The sequence below is a fragment of the Cryptomeria japonica genome, chromosome 4 (genome assembly GCF_030272615.1).
Source record: "Cryptomeria japonica chromosome 4, Sugi_1.0, whole genome shotgun sequence".
Lineage (NCBI taxonomy): Eukaryota > Viridiplantae > Streptophyta > Pinopsida > Cupressales > Cupressaceae > Cryptomeria > Cryptomeria japonica.
This window is the reverse complement of record NC_081408.1, coordinates 60,287,320-60,301,347: the sequence shown is the minus strand read 5'-3', so window position 1 is coordinate 60,301,347 and position 14,028 is coordinate 60,287,320. Positions and strand designations below refer to the sequence as shown.

General features: G+C 37.9%; 1 pseudogene; it reads left to right on the top strand.

The window, feature by feature from the left end:
• The first annotated feature begins 1,280 nt into the window (after positions 1 to 1,280).
• LOC131040583 (uncharacterized) lies at positions 1,281 to 2,149 on the top strand (annotated as a pseudogene).
• The last annotated feature ends 11,879 nt before the right edge of the window (positions 2,150 to 14,028 follow it).

Genomic DNA, 14,028 nt, shown 5'->3' with positions numbered 1-14,028 from the left:
TGACTTAACAGATTAACATATATAGGAATAATGAATTGACACACACACAGTATCCTTGACAAAAATTCATTCCTATCGCTACTCCAAATCAGCCAACTTCCTTTTATTTATGCCGTTTCTCTATTGTATGTCAATACCCTCTGTAATTAATTATGATTCTTCTTCACATTGTAGATGATTTTTCCTCTATGATTAGAGCAACCCGATTCCATATTCTGGACCCACCCTCCATCTAAAATAATAGTAAGATCCTTCTTCCTTGATTCCTATTCTACAAAATAGCTCAATCATTTATGCTATCGTTATGATTTTTTTTTAGCCTTCTCATAAAATTCGGTGCATGCACTTTTCGTAGAAAATTTCTGAAAAATATCTCATACCCATTCGTGCCTATCATGCATAATGTAAAATCTTATCTTACTTTGTTTTTATCTTAATTTTAATAATATGCTTTCTTTAAAATAAAATCGAAATCTCTAAGTCACTTTTCCCTCATGTTGTGTCTTGCATGTGAATTAACTCTCTCTTTTGTAATCTTTTTGTTAAGATATTAAATTTATTAAAAACTTCCTTTTTGTGATGGTTCACACTTTCCTAAACTGACTTTTTATTTATAATAAATTCTAGCTTGCCTTATGAAGCATTTCTTCTCCCAAGTTTCTAATATTAGCTTTTAAATTTTTAAGTTCTTTACTTTTCTAAGATAATTCGATAGCTTTCATTTATGGAAGTTTTTTCACCCAAAATTCAAATTAGCTAAGAGAATTTATATTTAGCTTTTTTTCTTTTAGTTTAATAGTTTTTTTTTTCTTTTTTTTTTTTTAATAAGGAAGTTTGTCTTTTTATTTCATGCATTTAAATATTTTATTAATTATTAATTAACATATTTTTTTTTTAGTTTATTCAATTAAAATATGCAAATTTTATTATGCCGAAGGCGTACTCTATTTGAAGTATTTGAGTTAGCTTAAAAGATCAACGGTGAGGAATTTTGCAGAAACGTGCAAGACGATCTAAATAATCTGGGCCATTCATTTTTGTCAGCAGTTTTACTACGGAGATGTTCATCGTTCCCGTGTGCTGCCGGAAAACTATGTCCCTCAGGCGATGGCTTCTACTACACGTTATTTTATGCGCCAATGAGAAATGGCTCACCTTTCGCCTCTCATTCATAGAGGGCACTGAAAAAGGATTGGTGGGTCCAGAAACACGTTGAGTGGAGGCCACCTACAAACCCATTCAGCCAACACGTTTTCTGCGGCTCCAAGGAAAGCCCGACGTCCAGTCTGGTAACCACTAAGAGCCCCGGCTCAACAACGTGTACGTGAGAGTGTCTCACACTAAACCGAAAAAATAACAGAGCTAGTAAAATAATATCAAGCGCAAGAGAAGTTACCATAGGTGACGGGGTCGAATCCCCAGGGCTGAAAAAATCCATGACATGCACCCTAAGCTTCACACAACTCAACGCCATGGAAATCATGATAATCTTCACGGCCAGTTGTCTCGTAACCGTCCAAGACCTTCTATTATTCTTCTTCTCAGCAATATATATCCTAATCATGTCCAAAATTGCCTTTCCTGCAATCACTGTTGCAGCTTCAAACCCTCCCAAGCTAGTATTTTCCCTCAATCTCCGCTTTGCTTGCGACGTCTTGCTGGGCACCGTCGTAGGCTTATTTTTCTCTCTGGTTTACATTTTCGGCGGCATTGTAGCAGGGCAGAAGGCCGACGTTTTGGCAGCGGCACCGCATGTTTTTTTTGCTCTCTGCACAGATTTTCTGGGAGAGCGTGACGTTCAATTCACACAAGCTTTCGCTGCCTACCAGAGCTTTCGTCCCTATTTTTTACAATACGCTTAGGGTTTTCACCATTTTCAAGTGGCTGGAAACGAAATTTGGGAAAGAGAGGGCAACCGAGCCATGGAACAATTACGACCGGGCTCTTGCTGTGACGAATCTGGTGTTTCAATTTGTTATATTTTCTGATTCCTGTTTATCTACCCAGGGCTTTCAGGAAGTACTACTATAAAGAAGAGGCTTCTGTAAATGTTGTGAAGGATAAATGACGGTAAATGGTTTGGTTTTGTAGATATGTTTAATGATTAATGATTTTATTGAAGAAAGAATGATGCTTATTGTAAAGAAAATATGGCTTTGCATAAATTGTTTGGGCTAATTAATTAAATGTACTTAATATTATTTTACTTGTTTATGTAGCCTATTGTTGTTGGCTTTTGTTTGGCCTTAATCTTTTTTCATTTATGTCATAATTCAATAGAATTTTATTCACTAAAAAATTAATTATTACTTCACGGCATTTCATAATATAAAATGACCAAACCTGGTTTATTGAATCAACGGTTGAGCCTCTTCCACAAGCGATGCAAGACCAATTGAGGGACATCTGTTCAAGGAAAGATGAATAGGAATCCGGTAACGAAACTATGAAGTTGTTCTCACATTCCTCTCTGAATGTTGAAATTTACAATGCACAACAAATAATGGAAGCAATGATGTGGATTGAGGAATGGTAAATAAAAAAGGAGTGATCTCCTATCACCAAGTCATAGACTTCCCATGCCCTATCTTTCCAAATATAGGCTTCCAACAATAATATATAGAAAATGCTGATGATAGAGGCACTACTTCTTGCCATGTTGAATTGTGAAGATCTTTGAATCTCATCCAGAAGCCTAATAGCACCAACAAAGCAAGTTGTAATTATAGCTTACCCACTAGAAGTTCTCATCACCAATTCCAAATGAGAAGAATGCAAGCGTTAAAAGTTGTAATGAAACTCTTCTTTTGCATTACAGTGCCCTTCCAATTTGGACTTGCATAAGAAATTTGCATACATCATTCTAGTCACCTACTTGTTTTCTTTGATTGTTCCTTTCTTGTACCTATCTACCTATATTTCTCTATCCCTTTATATATCTTTATATCCCCCTCAATCTATATTACTCACTCTCTCCCTCTCTATCTATTGGTCTCTCTCAAGTATTCATTCTATCTCTCCTACTCTATTCTCTCCCTATCTCCCTCTCACTCCTCTCTCTGTCTATTTCAACCCATATCTTTCTCTACCTCTATTTTCCCCTCTCTCTACCTATCTCTCTCCCTCTTTACCCATTTATTCTCTTTCCCTTTCTTCCCCATTTTATCTCTCCCTCCTCTACCTATCTCTCTCCATTCCTCTCTATCTCCCCCCTCTATCTATCCCCATATCTCCCTCCATATCCCCTCTCTCTCTCTCTCTCTCTCTCTCTCTCTCTCTCTCTCTCTCTCTCTCTCTCTCTCTCTCTCTCTCTCTCTCTCTCTCTCTCTCTCTCTCTCTCTCTCTCTCTCTCTCTCTCATCCATTTCTTTCCCTCTCTTAATTCATATACCTATATATCTATATTTAATTGCCTTTATATCTCCATCTCTCTATATTTTATTTCATCTCTCCATTTATCGCTATCTTGTTATCTCTATATCTCTCTACATCCCTATATCATTCTCTTTGTCTACCCCTCTCTCTATATCAATTCATATCTCTATCTTTAACTTTCTATCTGTCCCTCTCTCATTATATCCCTCTCTCTCCCTCTCTATATATTTATCTCTTTGATCTTTATCTATACTTGTCTTCATTGCTTTATTAGTCCTTGTACTCTCCATATCCCTATCCTTCTTTCTCCAACTCTTTGTAGTCATATCTCTCTACCTCTATCTCCATATCTCTCTCCCTATTCCTCTCCATCTCTCTATATCTCCCTTTTATCTATACCAATCCATCACTCCCTCTCCCTCTCCCTTTCCTTCCATCTCCTACACTATATCCACATCTCCATTTCTCTATCTTTCTATCTTCCTCCCACTCCTTTGTATATCTATATCTCCATTTCTCTTTATTTCTCTACCTTTTTCCCTATCTCTTTGTCCATCCCTGTCTATCTCTCTCTATATCATCATCTATATATATATATCTCTCCCTCCTCCCTACCTATATCTCTCCCTTTCTATCCTTCCCTCTCTTTATCCTTCTTTATATCTCCCTCCCTCCCGCCCTCCCTATCCCCTTGTCTATTTGTCTATATCTAGTAGTCTCTCCCTTTCTATTCTCATATATCTCTTTCTCTCTCCCTTTATCTATCCCACCTCTATATCTCTATCTCATTGTCTCTCTCCTCTATAGTCTCTATATCTCCTTATATACCTATCTCTCTATCACTCTAGATATCTCAACATTTATATTTCTCTTTGGCTCTCACATTCATATTACTCTATATATCTCTATCACTTCCTCTCCACCTCTACCCCTCCCTCTCTATTTCAAGATCTCCCTATCTCCCTCTCTCTATCTCTTTATCCATTTGTCTCTCTCTTCCCGTCTTTCTCTATCTTTAATTCAACCTCCACATCCCTCTCTCCCCCTCTATCTCTACAAATGTCTCCCTCTCTCTATCCATCAATCTCTCTCCCTCCCTCCCTCTCTCTTCCTAGACCTCTATATTTGTCTATTTCGCTCTCTATCTATATCTCCTCAAGTTTATTCTTCAATCTCTCCTTCCATCTCTATCTCATTATCTATCTATCTCTCTACCCTTATGCATCTCTCCAATTGACCTCATGTACAACACAAATGTATGCAAAATATAGACCAAAAAATTCCCTACTTGACATTCCACACCTCTTCGGCGTGCCCATTGCACACCAAAGTGTGATTGCTAGTTTTATGTTTTTTTAAATAGAACATTAATATATATTATAGTTTATAATATTTAATTTGGAGCCAAAATATATGCAGTAAAATATAATTATTTAATTTAATAAAATAGTATGATTATAAATAAATCTTATTTTTCAAAATAAATGATTTGCATAATTATGACAAATCAATAAAAGAAACGATTTTTTTATTTTTTATTTTTATAACAACTTATTTTTAAACATGCACGTTATAAACAAGTACTTAATATACTCATTTTATTTTCCTAACAAGTCATAATAAATTTATTTTAAAAAAAATAAATAAATCATATAACAAAAAAATATATACACTTATATTTTCAATTTATTTAAATATAACAAAATAAGGGAAAAATAAGGGTTGTGGCACTTCTCAATGATAGATGATTAATACCCCAATGGACTTTAGGGTTGCTTTACACCAGGGAGCTTTTATGAAGGGAAAGCATGTCCACCCACCAAATTTGCCTCAAAACTTCTCTCAATTTGGGTATTTTCTCCTCCTCAATGTCAATAATATTAGCACCCTATTCTCAATTATGCTCTTAAATTTGATGTGAAGATAAATGTTGGAAATTATATTAGTGACAAAATATTTTCTCCAAAGCAATGCTTTAATTAGGAGATTTATATAAACTTGGCCTAATCCGCCAAATCTCCATAATTGGATCAACGGCAAGTGGAAAAAATACATGGTGAATGAAATTAGCATTTACCCTTATGCTAGGGGTTTTTCATCTTGGAGTTTGAGGCCGAGGAAGATAAGAATTTGATCCTTGACATTGGACCTTTGTTTATTCATGGAGAATTTCTATGCATGAAGTGGTGTTTCCTGCCCTTCGACCCTCAAACTAAGACTTTCTCATCTAGTTTTTTATGGATTTGTCTTCCATTTTTTTCTTTACAATTTTGCTAGATTGAGTGTCTGAAAGCCAATAGCAATAGTTTGGGGAAATATCAAGGCATATCAAAAGAAACAATCAATTGTGATTTTTCTTCCTTTGCATGTATTTGCATTGAAATAGATCTATCAAAAGGTCTTCATATCAGGATTTAACTAAAGTTCAGTGATAGATTCTAGAAACAACCAACAAACTATTAGAAGAAACAATCAATTGTGAATTTTCTACCTCTACACCTCTTTGCATTGAAATAGATCTATCAAAATGTCTTCCTATCGAGATTTAACTAAATTTTGGTGATAGATGCTAGAAATAACCAATAGACAATTAGAAGATTTCTTTTCGATACGAGATTTTTTATTCAACAAAAAATCTCACCTCCTAGTGCTACAAGAAAAGTTCACAAGTTTGGGGAAATATCAAGGCATATCAAAAGAAACAATCAACTGTGAATTTTCTACCTTTGCACGTCTTTGCATTGAAATAGATCTATCAAAAGGTCTTCCTATCAAGATTTAACTAAAGTTTGGTAATAGATGCTAGAAACAACCAATAGACTATTAGAATATTTCTTTTTGATACAAGATTTGTTATTCAACAGAAAATCTCACCTCACAGTGTTGCAAGAAGAATTCACAACTTCAAGCACAACCTACTTGGTGGAAAGGGGTAGAATACTACCACTATGTTGTCCCTCGAAATGAGAATAGTTAGTTACCCCTATTGCACCTCATGATAACCACCCTTTACCATGCACTTCTTGTTGAACACATTGCATTACTAAGGGGGGGGGGTGAATCAGTTTGGACCAATTCCTTTCAGATCTATATAACAATTAATCTTATACTGTAATTGCAAAGCATGAAATCACAAAGCACATCCAACGCATGAACACCAAATCTACATCAAAAACCCTATAAGTGAAAAACCATGGGAGAATCGCCCTCACAATATAATAAAATTGATTACAAGGTTGTAGGCTCACTACCAAGGATCAATATGCACCTGATGGAATTGCAATGCCAAGGTGCCCAACCTTAGGGCAAGATGAAAAGAGGCTTACAGAATTGAGATGCACAATCTCAGGGAAAGATACAAAAGTATACTAATAGACTCATTGGCTACTAGAAACCCAGAGGACTAGTTGAAACTAAAATGAGTAAGATCTCCTGATCACAAAATTATCCTTGAATCTCAGTGTCAAGCAACCAATATCATAGCAAGCACATCTTATTATAAATATTGTCTTTGATCATTGTCACTCTAAAGATATTACTATCAAAGCACTTCTAAATTGACTCTCACACATGGGTATGTGCAAGATCATGGGGGCCAAAAAGTGGCAATGGAAAACAAAATGCATTTTCAACCTTCCCAAACACGCCAAAATCTGCTTTGACTTTTTGTTTGGGTCAAGCGAAATTTAAATTTGGTTTGGTAATACCAAACCAAATTGGATATCCGATAATATCAGATATCCGATTTGTGATGTCACTATTGTGATATCATACTTTTCAAATCGGATATCCGATTTTCTCAACATAAAAAATATAGTTTAGTAAAATGGGCATAACTTTTGTGTTTCTTATCGAAATTTTGATTTTTTATAGGCATTGGAAAGGTAATTCATAGATCTATCAAATGGATGAGGTATTTTGATGATATTATAGACCAAAAATTAATTATAATAATTTTAAGTTAGTCCTTCAATTTTAAAACTTTAAATACTCACAAATTTTGCATACAAAGTCTCTTTTTTTTTCCTATCACCTCCTTTATCTATCATTTGCCTATCTATACTTATATAATATATTTTATATATCTCTTTCTTCTGTACTTATGTCACTTATTTCATCATTCCATGTAGATAAATAAATTCCCAAGTTACATGCATCTCTGCATATATCTCCATCTTTCTAATCATATCTCTCCCTCTCCCACTCCATCATTGTCACTCCTTATTTCTATATTTCTCTCTAATCATATCTCCTCTCTATGTATCTCCCTCCTTTACCTTATCCTACCTATATTTATATATTACTTGTCTCTATCGCCTCCTTTCTCTCCCTATCTTTTCCCCTCTCTCTCTATATCCCTATAGATCTATCTTCATGTATATTTATATCTCATTATCTCTAAATCTCACTTGTTCACTCCATCTCTCCATCCATTTATCTTACTCTCTCTATCACGTTCTATCCATATCTATCTCTATCTCCATCTTCACATCTCCGTCTCTTTCCCTATCAATCTCTCTTTTTATATGTTCCTCTATCTTTATATATATTCCTCTATACATGATTAATTTACTTCTCCGTCTCTTCCTCTATCGCCCTCTTGAAGTATCTTTCCCTTTCTCTACTTTTATCTCTTTGTTTACTCCATCTTTATATATATTTTTCTCTCTCCCCACATCCTTCTCTATAGTGCCTTTATATATCTCTATATCTTCCTCTTTTTCTCTCCCTCTCTATCTATCCCTATCTATAAACTCTATCTCTCTTTCTCACTCTCTTTCACTATCTATATATCTCTATCTATCAATATTTCTCTTCCTTTATATCTCTCTATCTCTTCCTTTTTTTATCTCTCTCTTTACCCCTCTCTATCCATTTTTCTCCATCTCTTCATATATTTATCTTTGTCTTTACCTCTCTCTTTATCTATATCTATTCACCTCCCTCGCCCTTTATCTTCATCTTTTATCTCTATCTTCTTCTCTCCTTTTCAATATCGAGATATGTCTACCTCTTTCTATCCATCCTTGTCCTTTAGTTTTTCTCCCTCTCACTTCATACTCTTTAATATCTATATCTCTATTTATGTCCTTGTCCTTTAGTTCTTTTCCCTCTCTTTAGTTCTTCATCTCTCCTCACCCTTATATCTCTCCTTATTTGAAAATTAGTATATATGGTCTCCTAAGGGGTTATATCATGTTCTAAGGGGTCATAGAACATCATATGACCCCTTAGGACACAATATGGCCCCTAACGACACCATATGGTCTCCTAAGGGGTCATATGGTGTCATAAGGGGTCATAAAACACCATATGACCCCTTAAGACACAATAAGACCCCTAATGACACCATATGGTGTCTTAAGGGGTCATAAGACACCAAATGACCCCTTAGGACACCATACAACCCCTAATGACACAATGTGGCATTGTAAAGGGTCATATGGTGTCCTAAAGGGTCATAGGACACCATATGACCCCTTAGGACAACATACAACCCATAGCACCATATAGTGTCCCAAGGGGTCATATGGTGTCTTAAGGGGTCAAAGAACATCATATGACTAATTAGGACACAATACGACCCATGACGACACCTAAGGGGTCATAAGACACCATATGATCCCTTATAACACCATACGATCCCTTACAACACCATATGGTGTCCTAAGGGGTCATATAACACCATATGACCCCTTATAACACAAGAAGACCCATAACGACACGATATGGTGTCCTTAGGGGTCATATGGTGTCAGGAGACACCATATGATCCCTTAGGACACAATATGACCCCTAACGATACCTAAGGGGTCATATGGTGTCCTAAAGGGTTATATGATGTCCTAGGAACCTTTAGGACATAATATGACCCCTTAGCACACCATACAACCCCTAATGACACCATATGGTGTCCTAAGGGGTCGTAGGACACCATATGACCTGTTAGGACACGATATGACCCCTAACAACACCTAAGGGGTCATAGTGTGTCCTAAGGGGTCATAGGACACCATATGACCCCTAACGACACTATATGGTGTCTTAAGGGGTCATATTGTGTCCTAAGGGTTCATAGGAGACCATATGGCCCATAACAACACAAAATGACACCTAACAATACCTAAGGGGTCATATGGTGTTCTAATGGGTCATAGGACGCCATATGACCCCTTAGCACACCATACGACCCCTAATGACACCATATGGTGTCCTAAGGGGTCATAGAACGCCATATGACCCCTTAGGACACCATACGATGCATACTGATACTATATTGTGTCCTAAGGGGTCGTAGGACACCATATGACCCATAACAACATAATATGGTGTCCTAGAGGGTCATAGAACACCATATGACCCCTTAGAATACCATACAACCCATAACGACACCATCTAGTGTCTTCAGGGGTCATAAGACACAATATTACCCCTTAGGACATAATATGACCCCTAACGATGTCATATAGTGTCCCAATGGGTCATAGGACACCATATGACCTCTTAGGACACCATACGACATCATACCACCCTTTACAACACCATATGGTGTCCTAAGGGGTCATATGGTATCCTAAGGGGTCATATAACACCATATGACCCCTTAGAACACAAGAAGACCCATAACGACACAATATGGTGTCCTAAGGGGTCATATGGTGTCATGAGACACCATATGACCCCTTAGGAAATAATATGACCCCTAATGATACCTAAGGGGTCATATGGTGTCCTAAGGGGTTATATGATGTCCTAGGAACCTTTAGGACACAATATGACCCCTTGGCACACCATACAACCCCTAATAACACCATATGGTGTCTTAAGGGGTTGTACAATATGACCCCTAACAACACCTAAGGGGTCATATCGTATCCTAAGGGGTCATATAATGCTATATGACCCCTTATAACACAAGAAGACCCATAACAACATGATATGGTGTCCTAAGGGGTCATATGGTGTCAGGAAACACCATATGACCCCTTAGGACACTATATGACCCCTAACGATACCTAAGGGGTCATATGGTGTCCTAAAGGGTTATATAATGTCTTAGGAACCTTTAGGACACAATATGACCCCTTAGCACACTATACAACCCCTAACGACACAATATGGTGTCCTAAGGGGTTGTAGGACACCATATGACCCGTTAGGAAACAATATGACCCCTAACAACACCTAAGGGGTCATATTGTGTCGTAAGGGGTCATAGGACACTATATGACCCCTAACGACACAAAATAACACCTAACGATACCTAAGGGGTCATATCATGTTCTAAAGGGTCATAGGACACAATTTGACCCCTTAGCACACCATATGACCCGTAATGACACCATATGCTTTCCTAAGGAGTCATATGGTGTCCTAAGGGGTCATAGAACACCATATGACCCCTTAGGACACCATATGATGCATAATGACAATATATGGTGTCCTAAGGGGTCATAGGACACCATATGACCCCTTAGAGGACCATACAACCCATAACAATATAATATGGTGTCTTAGAGGGTCCTTAGAACACCATACAAACCATAACAACACCATGTGGTGTCTTAAGGGGTCATAGGACACCATTTGACCCCTTAGCACACCATATGACCCCTAATGACACCATATGGTGTCCTAAGGAGTCATATGGTGTCCTAAGGGGTCATAGAACACCATATGACACCATATGGTGCATAATGACACTATATGGTGTCCTAAGGGGTCATAGGACACCATATGACCCCTTAGAGGACTATACAACCCATAACAACATAATATGGTATCTTAGAGGGTAATAGAACACCATATGACCCCTTAGAACACCATACGACCTATAACGACACCATGTGGTGTCTTAAGGGGTCATAAGAAATAATATTACCCCTTAGGACATAATATGACCCCTAACAATGTCATATAGTGTCCTAAGGGGTCATAGGACACCATATGACCCCTTAGGACACCATACGACCCCTTGCGGCACCATACCACCCTTTATGACACCATATGGTTTCCTAAGGGGTCATATGGTATCCTAACGGGTCATACAATACCATATGACCCCTTAGAACACAAGAAGACCCATAACCACATGATATGGTGTCCTAAGGGGTCATATGGTGTCCTAAGGGGTTATATGATGTCCTAGGAACCTTTAGAATACAATGTGACCCCTTAGCACACCATACAACCCCTAACGACACCATATGGTGTCCTAAGGGGTTGTAGGACACCATATAACCTGTTAGGACATAATATAACCCCTAACAACACCTAAGGGGTCATATTATGTCCTAAGAGGTCATATGATACCATATGACCCCTAAGGACATTGTATGGTGCACGAAGGGGTCATATTGTGTGCTAAGGGGTCATAGGACACCATATGACCCCTTAGCACTCCATAAGACCCCTAAAGACACCATATGGTGTCCTAAGGGATCATATGGTGTCCTAAGGGGTCATATAACACCATATGACCCCTTAGGATACCATACGACACATAATGACACCATATGGTCTCCAAAGGGGTCATATGGTGTCCTAAGGGGTCATAGGACACTATATGACCCCTTAGGAGACCATACGACCCATAACAACATAATATGATGTCCTAGAGGGTCATAGAACACCATATGACCCCTTAGAACACCATACGACCCATAATGACACCATGTGGTGTCCTAAGGGGTCATAGAACACCATATGACCCCTTAGAACACCATACGACCCATAACGACACCATGTGGTGTCCTAAGGGGTCATAAGACACAATATGACCCCTTAGGACATAATATGACCCCTAACAATGTCATATAGTGTCCTGAGGGGTCATAGGACACCGTATGACCCCTTAGGACATAAAATAAACCTCAATGACACCTAAGGGGTCATAGGAAACCATACGACACATAAAAACACCAAATGGTATCCTAAGGGGTCATATGGTGTCCCAAGGTGTCATAGGACACCATACGACCCATAGCACCATATAGTCTCCCAAGCATATGGCGTCCTAAGGGGTCATACAACACCATATGACCCATTAGGACACAATAAGACCTTTGATGACACCTAATGGGTCATATAGTGTCCTAAGGGTTCATAGAACACCATATGACCCCTTAGGACACCATACGACTCCTTGCGACATCATATGGTGTCCCAAGGTATCGTATGGTATCCTAAGGGGTCATATAATGTCCTAAGGGGTCATATGGTGTCCTAAGGGGTTATAGAACACCATATGACCCCTTAGGACACCATAAGACCCATAACAACACCATATGATGTCCTAAGGGGTCATATGGTGTCCTAAAGGTTCATGGGACACCATATGATCTCTTAGGACATAGTATGAGCCCTAACGAAACCTAATGGATCATATGGTGTCTAAGGGGTCATACGATGTCTTGTGACCCCTTAGGACATAATATGACCCCTTAGCACACCATACAACCCCCAACAACACCATATGACCTGTTCGGACATAATATGACCCCTAAAAATACCTAAGGGGTCATATGGTGTCCTAAGGGGTCATAGGATACCATATGACCCCTTAACACACCATAGACCCCTAATGACACCATATGGTGTCCTAAAGGCTCATAGAACACCATAAGACTTATAATAACATCATATGGTGTCCTAAGGTGTCATATGGTGTCCTAAAGGTTCATGAGATACCATATGACCCTTTAGGACACCATATTCTCTCTCGCGTTATTTCTTTTCCTCAATTATCCTCGATCACCGCTCTCCTCCTATGGGTTTATAGATACTTCCCTCTCCCCCTCTACCCACCCCCTAATTACTCTCTATGTCTCTCTTAACCTCTGTCCCCATATCTCTTCTCTCTTTGTTGATACTTTCCCCTCTCCCCCTCTCCTCCTACCCCCTAATAATATCAAACTCTCCCTCTCATTCTCTCTTCACCCCAATCACCCCCTCCCTCTCTCTCCGCCTTCCACCTAATTACCTATAGCTCTCTCTCACACACACTCTCTTCCCCCAATTAATCTCTCCTTCTCACCTCTCTCCCCTTCTCCTTTTTTGATACTTCCCTATGCCTCTCCTTGTCCCCTCAGAATTTTGTTGCTAGAGATGAGAAGGAAATGCAAAGAGACTAGTCTAGATCTCAGGGAAGAGAGAGTGACATAGAGGAGGAAATTATGAAGAGGTAGAAATATAAGCACCTTGTAGAGCTTGAGAGATTTAATGAGGTATTCATTGATAGTTAGAGATATAGGTCTAGAGAGAGATGTATAAATATGGACAAAAGAGAGGGAGGAAGAAACAAATAGGTGGAGTGATAGGTTTAGGAGAGAGAAAGGTGGAGAAAGGGACAAACATAGATAACATGGTTTATCAAAATTTATCGAACTCAATAAAATTCATAAATTTTCTATTATTAATTAATTACTTATTTAGTTTATTTTGAGATGATTGTTACAAAAATTCATTCAATAGGGAAATCATATGAAAAAGTGATGAGTTTTTTATGTTTTAAAAATGAAGGATGAATTTAAATGAATTATAATTATTTTTTAAAACAAATAATTGAAAATATACCTATTCCATATCATAGATCTCTTAATTACCTTTCCAACGCCTATAAAAAATCAAAATTTTGATATAAAACGCAAAAGTT